This window comes from Mastomys coucha, unplaced genomic scaffold (genome assembly GCF_008632895.1).
Source record: "Mastomys coucha isolate ucsf_1 unplaced genomic scaffold, UCSF_Mcou_1 pScaffold15, whole genome shotgun sequence".
In the NCBI taxonomy this organism is placed as follows: domain Eukaryota; kingdom Metazoa; phylum Chordata; class Mammalia; order Rodentia; family Muridae; genus Mastomys; species Mastomys coucha.
Genome location: NW_022196897.1, coordinates 11600912 through 11613782, shown reverse-complemented (window position 1 = coordinate 11613782; position 12871 = coordinate 11600912).

Here is a 12871-nt window from a genome sequence, read left to right as displayed (position 1 = left end):
AAAAAAAAAACAACAACAACAAAAAAGAAATAGAGAGTCCAGAGAACCTAGGTTCAATTCCCAGTGCCAGCACACTGCTATCTGTAACTACAGTTCCAGGGGTCCAACACCCTTTTCTGGCCTCTGAGGACATACATGTGGTATACAGATATATGTAAGCAAAATACTTAATATTCCAAAAATTTTTTTAAATTAAAGTTTAATGTGAATAGGGATTTATTTAAGTGAAGTGTAATTGAGTAAGGTATGCAAAGATTTGAAAGAAAAGCACTTGAAGAAATGCAAGTAAAAAATATCTGATGTAGCAAAGGGCCTCATTTTATCTGAAGACTAGTATTTGAGGTTTGATGGCTTCCTATGGTAGATAAATGGAAAGATTACCATATAGATCTGACACAAAGTGGTCACTGTGGGTTTCCTAGTGTATAACAGTTTGAAATAAATGAACAGAAGAACAGCATAGACTTGTGGAGCAAGTGAAATATATCAGAAATGTAAGATGCTAAGAACTCGGAATGGGAAATGAGCTTTGAAATACTCCATACTAATTCTCTTTTTTCTTTTCTTTTTTATTAAATTACTTTATATTTTATTTATTTAATTCCAACTGTTGCCCTCCTTCTTGGTTCCCCTTCCAAGAGTTCTTTACCTGATTTGCTTTTTTTTGCCTCTGAGAGAATGCACTCTACCTACTCCCCATCCCGCACCCATCCAACCCCTCACACCCCCCACATTCTCCTTTCCTGGAGCATCAAGTCTCTACAAGATTAGGCCTATCCTCTCCCAATGAGGCCAGGCAAGGCAGTCCTGTGCTATATATGTGCTGGGGGCCACAGACCACCCCATGTACACTCTTTGGTTGCTGGCTTAGTCTTTGGGAACTCTGAGGGAACTGGGCTAGTTGATACTGTTGTTCTTTCTATGGAAGTGCCATCCCTTTCAGCCCCTTCAATCCTTTCCCTAACTCTTTCATAGGGGTCCCTGACTACAGTCCAATGGTTGGCTGCAAGTATCTGCATTTGTCTCTGTCAGCTACTGGTAGAGCTTCTCAGAAGACAGACATGCTAGGCTCCTGTCTGCAAGCACAACATGGCATCTGTAATAGAGTCAGGCTTTGATGTTGCTGATGGTATGGGCTGGTCACTGGATGGTCTTTCCTTCAGTCTCTGCTCCATTTTTATCCCTGTATTTCTTTTACACAGGAACAATTCTGGGTCAAAAATTTGAAGGTAGGTGGGTGTTCCATCCCTCCACTGGGGACCATGTCTATCTACTTGATGTGGTCTCTTTATATTCCTTCTCCTCACTGTTGAACACTTCTTTCAAAATATATAAAGAACTCAAGAAGTTAGACTCCAAAATACTAAATTACCCAATTAAAATGGAGTTCAGAGCTAAACCAAATTCTCAACAGAGGAATCTCAAATGGCTGAGAAGCACTTAAATAAATGTTTATCATCCTTAGTCATCAAGGAAATGCAAATCAAGATGACCTTGAGATTCTATCTTACACTAATCAGAATGGCTACAATCAAAACTTCAAGTGACAGCACATACTGTCTAAGGTGTGGAGCAACTTCTCTGTTGCTGGTGAGATTGCAAACTAGTACAATCACTCTAGAAATCAATCTGGTGGTTCCTCAGAAAATTGGAACTAGCTGTACTTGAAGACCTAGCTATATCATTCCTGGGCATATACCCAAAAATGCCCCATGATACCACAAGGACATGTACTCCACTATGTTCATAACAGCCTTATTCATAATAGCCAGACGCTGGAAACAACCCAGATGTACCTCAACCGAAGAACAGATACAGAAAATGTGGTTCATTGACACAATGGAATACTATTCAGGTATTAAAAATGAGAACATTATGAATTTTGCAGGAAGATAGATGGAAGTAGAAAATATTATCCTGAGTGACATAATTCAGACCCAAGATGATATTTATGGTATGTACTCCCTGATAAGTGGATATTAGCCAAAAAATACTGAATACCCGTGATACAACTCATAGACCTTATGAAATTTAACAAAAAGGAAAGCCCAGGTGAGGATGCTTCAATCCTACATAGAAGGGGAAATAAAATAATCATGGGAGGCAGAGGGAGGAAGGAACCTGGGTAGGAGAGGGGAAAATGAGGGGGAAGGAGGGGCAGGATTAGATATGGAGGAGACAGATGAGAGGCCCAGAGGACCAGGAGAATGAATGAAAATATGCAGCTCCTGGGGGTAAGGGGTAAAGGGAATGAGGAGATTCTCTAGAAACTCCCAGAGACCTAGGATGAGCCAGGCTCCCAGGACACAATGGAGATGACCTCCATCCTGTTTCTAATCCTTCTCTACATCTATCCTGAACACAAATGCCCTTTTATGCTGTAAATATCTTTGTTCACATCTACCACTAATTCACAAAGCATTAAATGGTACCCCATAATTTTCTTACAAGGGAATTTGACAGTCTAGAGTTCCACATACCTTTGGGGCATGCAAGGACAGTCCAAATGATTTAATCTATTATTTTCACCTTGTGAAAGTATATAGTTAAGTTTTAAATGTCTATAATAAGATTTTCTTTTGTCATTTTTGGCAGAATCTTACTTTGTAGTCCACACTAATGTTAAATTCACCATCCTATTGCTTCAGCTTCCCAGGTACTGAAATTACAGGATATGCCACCATGCCTGGCATCAAGAGGTATTTTTTATAATCAGTAAGGCTTATGTAGCTCTATGTATTATAGATGACCAACCCTTGTTCATATCATGCAGGGATAAGATGGAACCAATTCACAGGGTGCAAAGCATAGACATGTAGGGCAGCAGGGGCTGTAGAATTTTAATGGCTTTTCCCTGATGACTGGTGTGACTTCCTGAAGTAAGTTAGCTACATCTTTTATATACATCTATATCTTTTGTAATCAATAAGGCCTGTTACCTTACACATGTCAACTGGTATGAGATACAGTGGCATTTTTCTTCTATGGCAACATAATGTTTACCTGTTTAGTGTATTGCTTACTTTTCAATTGTGATGAAACACCATAACTAAGACAACTTATAGAGGAAAGGGTTTATGTGGAATTAAGACTTCAGAGACATAAGGGCCCATGAGGCAAAGTGGAGGCATGGCAACAAGTAGTAAGTAGTCAAAGACTCACATCATGAATCAAAAGGATGAAGCAAAGGATGCAAATTGGCAGTTATCACGTAGCCTTAAATTATGTCCTCAGTAGCATATTTTTTTTTCCAGCAAGGCTATATTTCCTAAGGCTTGCCAAAGAGTGCTACCAACTGGGGATCATGTCTTCAAAACCAAGAGACTATGCAGAACATTCTCATTCAAACCACCATATGCCTACTCCCTTAACCCATGGGGTCATGACTGTATTACAAAGTAAAAGTGCATTTAGTTCAGCTTTAAAAGTCTTCAAAGTCTTTTACGGTGTCAGTTGTGATTAAAAGTTCATATCCAAAGTCTCTTCTGAGACTTTAAGCAGTCTCTTAATTATAATCCCTTGTGAAATAAAAAAACAAATTACATACTTCCAACATATAATTCAAAAAAAAAAGAGGTGTGGGAGCATGGTAAGGAAATAATAGACCAAAGCAAGGACAAACAGCAAGAACAAACCCTGTGCAGCTCTATGTACAGTGTTAAAGGGCTTAGATTGCTTTGCCTCTCCAGCTCTGCTGCTTGGAACCTGCATCTCTCCCTGTGTGCAGCTCTCCTTGGATGATGTTTGATGTCTCTGGTACCTCAAATATCTTGGCCTATCCAATGTAACCCAGGCTTCACTTTCATAACTTTACACATTGGGCCCTCTGATTCTTGACTCAGGGATTCCTCTGCCCCATTTTATTTGGCCTGTCTTTAGCAGTCCTCTAAAACCATAAAGGAAGATTACATATTCCTTTTACTCATGTAGCTTTTATGACTCTACATGCATGACACTTTCAAATCTGGCTGTCAGCTTGGGATGGACCATGGTCCGCTTGTACCACATTAACAGCAGCTGTGTGGTTGATTTCCAGAAGCAGAAAGTGTACTCTTTCACAAGTTGACAGTTTAGCAGAGTGTAGTCTTGGCCTGAACATTACTACTTATTCTAATGTAGATTAGGTCTCTTCTCATTCTCTTTATCTCTTGCAGCACAAGTCCTGGCTATAATACGGTTTTCTGGTGCCCAATTTCTTTTGTATTTGCCCTTACCTACTTTCTCTTTTATATTGTAGACTTGAATAATAGTCATTAATAATAACCACAGTAAGTAAATATTTAACAATAATAAATAGTAAGTCATGTTCAATAGCTTGTATGTATAATCTAAGTACTTAGGAGACCAGTGCTGGAAAATTCCCATGAGAGTGTAGCCTGGACTACAATAATGAGTTCTAGTTCAGACTGAACTACAGATTGAGGGTTGAATTTCAATCTTGAATTTAAATCTGAAATTTAAAATTTCAGAAAAACAAATGGTTTTTCTGAAACTAATGGTTATAAAAGCAATAAATAATTTTCTAACTGTACCGAGCAGGGTTCCTTAAGGGAACAGGAATAATAGAATGTATATCATTTTAAAAAAATGATTTGTTAAATTGGCTTAAACTAGAGGGCCTGGGAATTCAACCATGGTCATATACACTCTGCTCTATGTATAAAACTGGATGCCTCAAACATGCTGAGGTGGAGTTGCTGAGGGCTTTCAAGCAACATAGAAATTCAGACTGGCTAGAATCTTATGATAATAGAATATAGCAGCAGCAATAGATACACACACTCAAGAACAGTAAACAGCAAGAGATTACTTAATCTTCAGGCCCCTATTTGGAAGCACTGACTGCTTTAAAGGGTTGTCTTAATACACTAGTTTATTTTAGCTAGAAATGCCCTCACAGAAACCTACAAAATTGTGTCTCCTATATTGACTATATTTGGTCAGGTTGAGAATTAAAACTAAACATGATGCTGAATTATACAGACTAGTATCTCTAAATGTTGCAAATAATTTATTGAAAATTAATTGAGAGTCAGTTATGTATCAGATTGTGTAAAATTCTTTTTAAATTTTAAGTTTTGTAAAAATAAGTTATTATTTTCATTTTTTTCTATTATAAACTTGGGGATTTGCTAGATTTAGACTGATTTGGCCAACATATAAGCTAAGAAGTAGTAGAACTGGGCATTTCTAGAATTGTTTCCCTTCAAAGACCAAGTCAAATGCCTACCATGGTCTGTACAATTCTTTTTTTTTCCCCCATGTAACTATTAGTATAACAAATGTAAATTCCTTAACAGATCCTTTCAATGAACAGCATTTTATCTTTAAAAGACAATTCATTCTGTATGATTCTTAAAGGCATAATTGTTCTGAGAAGACCATGTTTGCTGACTATTCAAATGAGAACAACAGTGAGCACATGTCTACCCCACAATATTCACTTTCAAGATATCACATGGTGCCTGTAGAAAAATGAATTTAGGGACTAGACAGAGATGAGGCTAAAACTGTGCTTTGTCAGTTTAAAGTTTAAATTTTATATGTTTGTATATATGTGCTTTATGAATATGTATTCATATGCATGTAGAGGCATGTACATATACATGCATATGAAGACAGGAAGGTAACATCAAGTTTCTTCTCATCTTAATTTGAGACATGGTCTCTCACTGAACCTGAACTCATCATTTTAGTTATGCTGGGTTGGCCAGAGCTCCAGAATTCCACTGTCTCTATTTATCTGGCACTGATATTACAAGTATGCACTGATGTACCAGTTTCCAGACATGTTCTAGGGCTATAAACTCAGGTCCCCATGCTTGTAAAAAACACACTTTATGAAATAAGCCATTTTTGAAGTCTTAAAGACCAAATATTGTATGTCATCCTATAGATACCCTAGAGATGAACACTGTAATTAATATAAATGTGAGAATGCATACCTAAATGGTTGTGTGTATGTGTGTTGTATAACAGTTTCATCTAAGACAGAATATCTTATCCTTCAGGGAAGCTCATTATGACTCAAAACTCAAAACAGCTTTAGAAAATTCCTGAAACTGGCCAGATTTACTACACCCTTCCTCTCTAGGAATAAACAGTAAGGGCTGCCAAGAGTCAAAGACTAGCTGCCACAGCCATATCTAATGTGAACAGCTAAAGTCATAAAGCCAGCACTGCTGCTTGACAAAGGTCCAGCAAAGCTGAGCTGAGTGATGTAACTGCAATTGTGCCGTATTTCATTTTTGGCCTTGATCTCCATGTGTTGCGTACTTGAGGGGGTGGGGGTGGGCTTTTAAAAACTCAGAGAGATATTGGACTGATGGGAAATTTTGTATGAATCATTTCTTCCTTCTCCCAGGAGTACTGCTTCTAAGTTTCCCCCAGGAAAGTCCTGAGCATATTACCTCTCCCACTTTTAGGGAGATATCCTTACATGACCTTACTTGAAGGTCTTCCTTACACTCTGGCAGTCATGACTTACAAAAAGACACCAGAGATGTTCTATGAGGCTCTGGTTCCAATATCCTCTTGTAATGTTCACCCCTGTACTTACTCAGGAACAAGATAATCAAAGCAAAGTTAACTCAAAAAGATAAAAAGGATTCAGCGTTTTAGAGGAGTTAGCAGTAGATCAGATTAAAAGCCTATTCCTCCTATATGCTCAGGCAATTACGTAGCTTATAAGATTACTGACACATATGGTATGCACCTCGAGGAAAAGATATAGCTACAAAGTTAGATTGGTTGGCGTTATCTCTGTTCTACATAGAGACTTATATTGATGGACAAAGAATGTTGTGGAAAAATGATTTCAGAAAATGTAGTATTAAGACCTCTCTTTCTTAGAAAGGTTAACTCTTGCAGAGCTACTGTGGTATCATATAAACAAGGAACAAAAGAATACCAAGATTAGACATAAATAAATTCTTTAAAGATATAAAATATAAACATTGTATTGTACCAGAAATTAAATAATGACTCCAGCAGCTTTGGCCTGAAGATTTTTCTTGTGTCTAATGACAATTGGCATTCTGACAATTAAAAGTTGATAATATACTACTTGAGACATTGCTATCAGTTCAGGCAATTTTCTTTCTGTCTGGTACCCTTGAAACAGCAAGGTTCTTAAAAGTTGGCTTATGGGATTGATAAGGGAAAATGATTGTAAAAGATAACTGTTCTATCACACTTTATCAGTTATGACCAAACTTATGATTCCCAGATGTGGAAGTTTAACATGTGTCCAGGGACAAAAATGATATGATCTATGTTTTGGAACAGTGTCAATCTGTCCCTGCTTACTGAGATCTGTATGAATAAAGAAGCACTCTGACTGCCAATCAGTCAGGCTGAAAGATCCTCCCAATCACTGAGCCTTCTCGGACTCCTTACCTCATCTGTGGGACCTAGCCATTGCTGGGGCTGCCCCAACCCTAACCCACCAACCCATCCACATGCCACCCCCACCCCCACCCACCCCCACCCCTCCAGCAAGGCAAATTACAAAGAAGAGTTTCATACAAGACAAGCCACCTAAAATAAGCAAACCCCAGCCTTGTTGCCTGGAGGATTAGACCAACTGCACATCTTAAAAACCCTATTTAAGCTGCTGAGCTGCCTCCAGGCTGTGCAGTGTGCTCCAGACTTCTAGCTTGTGTGAACTGTCACATGCCGAGGTGAGCTTTGGTGATGCAGCTGTCTTTGAGTCATTTCTGCTCGTATAAGTAAACCCTCACCCACTTTCCTGTAAGTAACCCCAGTAAAACTCACTGGTTCAACAAGTTGGACTTTGGTAGTATCTTTACTTCAGTTTGTCACTCCTTATATAGAGGGAGTAGACGTGTTTGTCACACAACAATGTGACATACACTCAGACATATTGATATAGATACAAGGCAGCATTGTTAAAAAAAATCTCAGTGTCAGGTGTGAGATACCTTCCTTCAAGATATTGATCAAGAGGTTACTAGAGAACTCCAAAAAATATATGTAAGCTGTTTGCATTGCTTTCTATTTCCCACCAGAATTTGATGCTGATCCCATTGCTGAAGGCACCTCATACTTTGGTCACAGAAATCAAGCTGAACTAAAAGTTTCTTCCAAGCTATCTAGTTCCTCCCACCCCAGGGCTATAAGGTGCTATGTAGGCTGCTGGGAGAGAAAAGTCTTACATAGCTATGATCTATTCACTATACAATAATGACTGGCCTGGAAAGATATGCCCATTGGTACAATAAGGTATTATGCGAGTGACCAACTACATTTTTATGGGGCAGCGGGGTGTTCTGACAGCCGGGGTCCTGTAGAGCTGCCATCTCAGAACCCTGGAAACCTACTGAGCAGAGTAAATTTGTTCATAAGGGAAGGTAGGTGTTCGGTGATAGCTCCTGGGACGATGGCTCAGATTTCAGCCCAAACCTCTCACAAGTGCCCCTGCAGGAGATGTGTGCTCTATCAGGCAGACAATGCCTCAAGCTCCCAGCATTCTAGCTGGACCCTACACACAGTCATCTGACCACAAGCCAGGCATGCCACGCCCCATACAACAAAAGGGGTGGTTTGCCCCCTCCTCACTCTCTTACTCTCCCTCTCTTGCTCTTTGTTCCTCTCTTACTCTCCCTCTCTTGCTCTCTCTCCTCTCTGCTCTTTGTTCTCTTGCTTTCCTCCTCTCCTTTCTCTCTCTCTCTCTTCTTCCTCTCCTTTCCTTCCCTTTACTTAACCAGCATATTTTCTCCTTCCTACAATAAAACAACTCATTTATACATTGCCTCCTTTTAACTAATGCACCGTGCAGCAACAGGTCAGCACTGGGAAGAGAGAAAGACCCGGGCCTCAGCAGCAGGCCCTGCCTTTGGAACAACTGGTGGAGAATGTGGGCATCAGGCTCTTGCCTTTGGTACAACACATTTTAATGAATTTAAGTTCATTTATGTAAAAGGGAATTCATTTATTTTATTTTATTCCTGGCCAGGATCCTGTGGCTGGAGAAGTAATAAATTTTAGGGAAAAACTTTGTATTATATTGCTAAATGGCCATGATATCAAGCTGCTTTGATGTCTATATTTATGTCTATACTCATAGATTACTGTAGCTCTTACTGTTCATTAGATAAGCTTATTTTTTGCAGATGACTATAGTTAATAGAATCAATACTGCTATAAATACAAAGACTAAGTAACTGGATGCTTAGCCCTAAATGGACATCTACAGCACCTCCTCTCCAAAGACTCAGAGAATATAATGGAAGATGCAGTAGACAGTTTATAAGAACCATAGATTGGGAAGAATTACTACAAATCTGTCTCCTGAACATGATATGGCCATTGTACTCATGAGCACAGAGCAGTTGTGGTACCTGCATAAGACCTGTACTAACTTAATCCAGTCAGCATTCCAACATGGGTATGAAAGGAGAACATGAGCCCTTAGTCCTAGCTATGGAGCCATTAGTGGTTGCTGAGTTCTTTTCTTTTCTTTCTTTTTTTTTTTTTAATTTGAAGTATAGCCACTGGTTGGTTACCTATGATCCACTGGATGACCCTACAGTCATACATACATCATACATGGGAAGCAAATATTTGACACAATGATTTAGAAATTGAGGGCATGAAGTTAGGAAGGAGCCATGTTTGTGGAGAGAACTAGAAGGAGATGGAAATAAACTATATGTATTTTCTAAGAATAATTAAATATTAACAAAACCAAAGTAAATCCTTTTATAACTATTTTATATACAAACATACACACACACACACACACACAAGCTGACACAGGTTGTAAGTTATATTCTATAACTTGCCAAGATTGTGGCTGGTGTATTTTCATAATTTTAATTCATAGGCTGTGATAATCCTAGCCCATCAATGATCTTTTCCCAACAGAAAGACCAAGAATGTGGTAGTTGTTCAGTTCAGGAAGCTGGGTATCCCGGAAGTCCTACTCAGATGCTGGGGATCCTGAGGATTTCTAGAGAGCTATGGGTCTCTAGTCTGTATTGAAATCTAATATTAGTGAAGGAGTGCCTTGGTAAGCATGTAAATAGTCTTGCATCTCAGAGTGAGGGCAAGCAGGCAAAGATCAAAATTTTCCTCCTTCCATGTCCTTTTCTGTGGGCTGCCACTAGAAATTTGGGTCCAGATTTAGGGTGGCACTTCTCATTTCAAATGATTACATTAAGAAAATCCCCTACAGGTGTGCTCAGCTGCTTGGGTTTTAATTGATTCTAGAGTTAGTAAAGTTGACAACTAAAATTAGCTTTCACAGTGTTTCTAAATTTGGGATTTATTAGTAAATTATTATTATCATTGTTATTAATCTTTTTGTTGTAGTTATTTTGGGTTTTGTTTGTTTGTTTGTTTCCAAGAAAGAAAGACAGTTTTCCTGTGTAAATCTGGTTATCCTGGAACTCTTTCTATAGACCAGGCTGGCATTGAGCTCAGAGATCCACCTTCCTCTGCCATTTGAGCACTGGGAAGGTGTGTACCACCACTGCCTGGCTTTTTTTAAGTTACTGTAAGATTTTTAGCTTTATTGTTTTTGATGAAATGTATATGTCTATGCACATAGGCTTTATGCATGTGAATCCATGCCATTAGTTTGCTTTCTATTGCAGTTCTGACATTTGGACAAAATGTGTCTTGGGGAGGAAAGAGTTTTAGTTTATCCTTCCTTGCCACAGTCCTTCATTTAGAGAAATCAAGATAGGAATCTCAAAGCAGGTTCTGAAGTGGAGAACACAAATGAAATTTTACTGACTTGCTACCTTTCTCATACAGCCCAAGCTCACCCTACCATCAACAGTGGGATATGTCTACATCAATCAGCAATCAAGAAAATTCCCCATAGACATGGCCAGAGAAGTCCAAGGCAGGGAATTATTCAATAAAGATTCCCTTTCCTGGATGACTCTAGTTTCTGTCAAATTAACAAAATCTAACCATTGCCATATGACTAAATGTACATGTCTGACTCTAAATCTAAATGTCTAAATCTACATCTCTCTCTCTCTCTCTCTCTCTCTCTCTCTCTCTCTCTCTCTCCACACACACACACACACACACACACACACACACACTGGTTAGTCTCTATGGCAAAAGTAACTACAAGTTGTGTATTACATCTTAATTTAGCATGTATGCTTATTCTTGTTAAAATTTATGATGATATTTGAAAAAACAAGACACCAATGTATAGCAAATGTTAATGGGGTTCTTAATTACAGAATGTAGTTAAACAAATGAACACAAATATGCTAGATTCACTATTGCTTTATAGTAAGAATTTTTAACTGAGAGTATTATTCAGAAAAGGGGACAATGTCCTCGTATTCATTAAAAATAAAAAATACTACAATTAAAAAGAATAATATCTAATAATGTATCTTCATTTATGTTATATGCAAAGTTATCTTAAATGTATGTTATAAATGAAGTGGTTTCTTACCAAATGGTGTCTTTTCATACTGAAAAAATGTTAATATAAATTATAGTATAAATCATGAGCTCATAGAATACCAGAAGGCACATACAAAAACCCATATCTTTACTGCACATATTTCCCATTAACTCTAATATATTAGTAATTGAAGTTCACTGCAAATTCTTGTAGATTTTATTGCTATAATGCTGCATGGCATATGAAACCTGATTTGCATAAGAAGTCCTGGCCAGGAAATCTTCTATTAACAACAATGACAGTGCATTTGTCATCATGATGATAAACTCCAGGGCTGCCTCTAGACTATAAATTACCAGGGCAGCCTTTGTGCTACACTGGCTTGATTTGTCAGTGCTTGCATCTTAAATTCCTGCTTTAAGGTGAACTATAAGTCAACAATTTTGAACTGTATCTTTGTTTGCAAGGACTGAGCTCTAGACATTAAAAAAATCAAAACAAAAAACCCTTTTAAGTCTGATTTACATTTTCTAACCAGTGAGAGCAAAAGTCTGGTATTTTAAGTCATATTGGAAGGATTTGTGCAATACAGTCAGTTCCCACTAAGAAAAAATATGTTTAGGTAAAGATCAGAATAACCATATAAAACCAGGGTTTGTAAAATATCTTGTTTTTGTGCTTTAAGATTTAACCATCAGAAAGAGAACTAGATACAAATATCAGGCATTAAAGGTAACTACATGTGTCCAATGCTCCCTTCGCCTTTTATGTAAGGGGCATGCACTTTAGACTAATAATAAGAATGGACGAATTTGAGAAGTGAGAAAACATTACAGTGAAAAAAGAAGCATTAGAGAAGCCATGCAAATTTGAAATAGAAATAGCCTCAACTGCGTGTGTGGATGTGCCTTTGGCTTAGAGGCAAACTTCAACCATCTGTGACAATTTTGGCTAGAGTTAAAATGTCCTTTTGGCTTTTTTTTGTGACAAACTTGTTTTACATTTTTTTAGTCTTCTTTACATACCTCTAAATAGAGTTGTAAATAATAACAGTTACAAATATACTCCTCGGTTGCCACATTAAGGATGTACATTTATATATACATACTAAAAATGATGAGAACTCTCAGATTTCTGTCAAGGAAATTCAAGAGGCTAACTTTCTTTGTACACAGGTTAGATAGAACATCAGGTATTGAGTTTAAGGAGTTTACAAGTAAGAATAAGAATGGTTCCAATGTTCAGAGTCACTATTCCTCAAGTGTATGACTTATGATCATTTAGAGAAACAGAACTCTCAAGCCCATGTATAGCCTCCATCTCTGTCACCACAGCCATTTTGTTCATGAACCCACTAGGGGAAGGATAGATATGGCTTGGAAAAGAAGTTGCTATCTATAGAATGGGTCATCTTATTTACTTAATAAATGAAATCCTCTGCTGAAGTTATCTTTGGATGAACATTTAGGT